This window comes from Gekko japonicus, unplaced genomic scaffold (genome assembly GCF_001447785.1).
Source record: "Gekko japonicus isolate JY-2015 unplaced genomic scaffold, Gekko_japonicus_V1.1 scaffold4160, whole genome shotgun sequence".
NCBI classification, from domain to species: Eukaryota; Metazoa; Chordata; class Lepidosauria; order Squamata; family Gekkonidae; genus Gekko; species Gekko japonicus.
In genome coordinates, this window is record NW_015177143.1 from 81,665 (window position 1) to 85,807 (window position 4,143).

Genomic DNA, 4,143 nt, shown 5'->3' on the forward strand with positions numbered 1-4,143 from the left:
ATCAAGCGCGGCCGTGGGATCGCCGGTGCGCCTGTCGTCCAGAGCAATCCAGGCTCCCGGCCGAACTGCGCATGCCAGTTTGATGTAGTGGTTAAGTGTGCGGACTCTAATCTGGAAGAACCGGGTTTGATTCCCCACTCCTCCACTTGCACCTGCTGATGTGACCTTGGGTCAGTCACAAGCTCTGGCACAGCTGTCCTTGAAAAAGAGCAGTTTGTGTCAGAGTTCTCTCAGCCCCACCCACCTCACAGGGTGTCTGTTGTGGGGAGGGGAAGGGAAAGGAGTTTGTAAGCCGCTCTGAGACTCCAAGTGAAGGGTGGGGTATAAATCCAATCTCTTCTTCTTCTTCTTCTTCTTCTTCTTCTTCTCATACGCACACATGCACAGATTAGCTTCTGCGCTCTGCCTTCAGGGGCTTCCCCCCCGGCATCTGATCGTTCCAGGGAGGAACTGTGCAGTGGCTCAGGGGATCTATGTGATCCCCCCGCCGCGTGTCTCTTTTGGTGTGGCTTTCAAAAGCCCCACTTTGCCTGTGCTCTCGAATTGGGATATTTGGTTAATATAGCAGAGTTTGCCCAGTCATAGAACTGTGATATTGAGTGCAGTAAATAAATCTCCCAAGAAGTATGTAAGTAAATTAAGTAACTTAACATTTATTCAAGGAGATCCAGTTCACATTCAGGTTGCAGGCGAAAGGAAATAGAGGCCTAATCTAAAGAGGATTTTCCCTGTCACAGGTGGCCAGGTAGTCCATCATGATGTGTCTTGGGAGTATGAGGGCATTGCCTCTACGGGAGAGACCTGCAGAAACGTGTGTCTCCATGGAAGGCCATGTGAAGCGAGGGGGAGGACAAAGCGGGAGAGGGAGGAGGGGGGTCAGACGGCAGCTCCCAGGTTAAGACAGAGAGGCACCCCATTCAAGGAGATCATACCTGTAAAGTATTGGGTTCGCTGCATGGAGGACTCGGATGACGACATCCTTTTACACACGTTTATTGTACTTCACTCCAACTAAGACTAACTCTAACGGCCCAACAGGGCCAACTATATACATATCCACCCAGCACCCCCTATTCCCATTGGAGGGTTTGAATGTCTCGCCAAGCAGCTATTGGTTGGGGCTGGGGAAAACCAGGATCCAAAGTTTCCTTTGTTCCAGGAGCCAAGCTCCTGCATGTGCCGCGGACCCCTGGTGGCAGTCCATGTACATAACAATACCCATACACACTTAGCGTGAAGTAGCGCCTCCTAATGTCCAGGCACGCTGAGTGGCTCACTCCAACACTCTGGGACTGAGTTTGCATGCAGCTTTCCTCCTGCTGCTTTCCCGCATCCTTTTCCTCCTCAGCGCAAGTGAAGCAAAGGCGGGCGCAGGCCAAAAATGCAGCTCCTGGGTTGCGCTCAGGTATTTCTTGTGACAGACATGCAAAGTAGGAAACACCAGCAATGGTGTCCGTTAAAATCTGAATGCTTGTGCCGCCGTGCACATATGTCCCCCGTGGTCACGGCACTGTCGTTTTGAGGGAGCAATCTAGATAGTGCGCAGAACATGCATGCTCAGGTACACATGCTTTTATGTCTTCTCCAGACTGAAGAACGAGACAGGTCTACAGATTTGCAGGGGTGTGTGTGTGTGTGTAAGAAATCCTGTTCCACGATGCATCCCATTGTAGTCCTGGTTAATGTATAATGCCAGCAATTCCAGATAAGGGATAAGAATCCTTGAAGCATAAGGTTCCGCCCGGTGCAGCAGACCTGGAAGTTACCAGACCGGTTTCCCTCAAGAGCCTTCCCCAGTGACAGAGCAGAGTCTTGTGGCCTGAGGAGAGCCTGTGGCTCAGCAATAGAGCCTCTGCTTGGCATGCAGAAGGTCCCAGGTTCAATCCCCGGCATCTCCAGTTAAAAGGACCAGGCAGGAGGTGATGGGAAAGACCTCAGCTTGAAACCCTGGAAAGCCATGAAGTGGGGTCATAGCTCAGTGGTAGAGCATCTGCTTAGCATGCAGAAGGTCCCAGGTTCAATCCCCGGCATCTCCAGTTAAAATGGACTAGGCAGTACTGAGACTTCTGGAGAGCAGCTGCCAGTCTGAGTAGGCAATGCTGACTTTGATAAACCAGCTTCATTTAGGGGAGGGGCTGTGGGTCACTGGCAGAGCCTCTGTTCGGTATGCAGGAATTCCCAGGTTCAGTCCCCAGAATCTCCAGTGAAAAGGACCAGGTCATAGTTGACATGAAAGACCTCTGACTGAGACCCCGGAATGTGATTGCCTGTTGGAGGAGACAATACTGACCTTGATGGACTCAGGGTCTGATTCAGTATAGGGCAGGCTCCCTCATACTCATAGGTTGCTATTTCATTTTGCTTCCACAGAGGAGTGGAGGTCCATCAGTGGTTATTGGCCTCAAGGTATAGATGGAACACTCTGTCTGGGGCAAGTGATGCTCTGTGTTCTTGGTGCTTGGGGGGGGGAGAGTGGGAGGGCTTCTGGAGTTCTGGTCCTGCTGGTGGACCCCCTGAGGGCACCTGGGTTTTGGCCACTGTGTGACACAGAGTGTTAGACTGGAAGGGCCACTGGCCTGATCCAACATGGCTTCTCTTATGTTATGTTCTTATACGAAGCAGAGGTGCATCAGTGGCTATTAGCTACAAGGTACAGATGGAACACTCTGTCTGGGACAATGATGCTCTGTATTCTTGGTGCTTGGGGGGGGTGCAACAGTGGGGGGGAGCTTCTAGAGTTCTGGCCCTGCTGGTGGGCCTCATGATGGCCCCTGGGTTTTGGCCACTGTGTGACAGAGTGTCAGACTCGATGGGCCATTGGCCTGATCCAACACTGGCTTCTCTTATGTTCTTATGACACAGCTACACTCTGTAATTTCCCCCCAATATAATTTGATCTATTTTCCCCCACTACACCATATAATATAGGGGGCGGCTTGATTATACTTTAATGCCTCAGGATGGGGGTGGGTCATTATGCAACTTTCACAAGCTTTTTTAAGGGGCACACATCTGGTATCCAAAGCAGCTGTGGTCGATTCCTTGGTTTGCACTGTGAGGCCCATCCCATTAGCACTGCCAGGGCATTCAAGTCCTTCGCACATGTGATCTTCATACCCTGTGCATCAGCCAGCATGAATGGGGGAGGAATGTGATAGCTCAGCAGTCGAGTGCCTACTTTGCACACAGAAGGTCCCGGGTTCAATCTCTGGCATCTCCAGTTAAGGGAACTCAGGAAGCAGGTGGTAGGAAAGACCTTTCGAGGCTGCAAATCTAAAATAGAGGTGATCTCCGAATGCGCCTTTGACTTTTTTTATATAGAAAAACAGTGAGGTACAGAAAAGAAAAGGGAGAAAGGGGGAAAAAAATGGGTTAAAAAACATAATCACATTTGTCGAAGACAATCATGTAGCACATAATGTATAGGACAGAGAACAATTTCCCTTTCATCCCCTTCATTATAATTTTTACGGTATTATCTATAAAATACAATACTTTTTTTAATTTCCATTGGGGTACAATTGTATTCATCATTTAAGTTTTAAGTTTCAAACTTCATGACTAATCTGTTTTGACAACACTGGTTTCATCATTACTACATACTCAACATAACATATTATCACCACTTCTACATATTCATTAGAACCTTTAATAGATAAGTAGTATATCTGCGGTGGCTCAAGTGGTTAAGACGCTGAACTGCAGGCTGTGGAAGGTCGGTAGTTCAGCGGTTCGAGACCCGAGTGTGCCACATGATGGAGTGAGCTCCCGTCTCTGGTTCCAGCTCCTGCCAACCTAGCAGTTCAAAAGCAAGAAATTGCAAGTAGATAAATAGGTACCACTTCAGTGGGAAGGTAACAGCGTTCCGTGCGCCTTGGTGTTTAGTCATGCCGGCCACATGACCACGGAAATGTCTTCGGACAGCTCTGGCTCTTCGGCTTTGAAATGGAGATGAGCACCGCAACCCTAGAGTCGGATTCGACTGGCTTTCGAGCAAGGGAACCTTTACCTTTACCTAGTATTTCACAGTGTAAAAGAAAGTCTATTATATATCTCATATAGAGAACCCATTTATATTCGGGATATTACATTTGGAACAAATTCTACTTCTGTTTCATTACCATACATTTTTCTATAATATTT

General features: G+C 48.7%; 1 non-coding gene across 1 annotated transcript; it reads left to right on the forward strand.

Moving 5' to 3' along the window:
• The first annotated feature begins 1,964 nt into the window (after positions 1–1,964).
• On the forward strand, positions 1,965–2,036 carry TRNAA-AGC. Its single transcript has one exon. It is a non-coding gene; the product is annotated as a tRNA-Ala (tRNA).
• Positions 2,037–4,143: the final 2,107 nt, after the last annotated feature.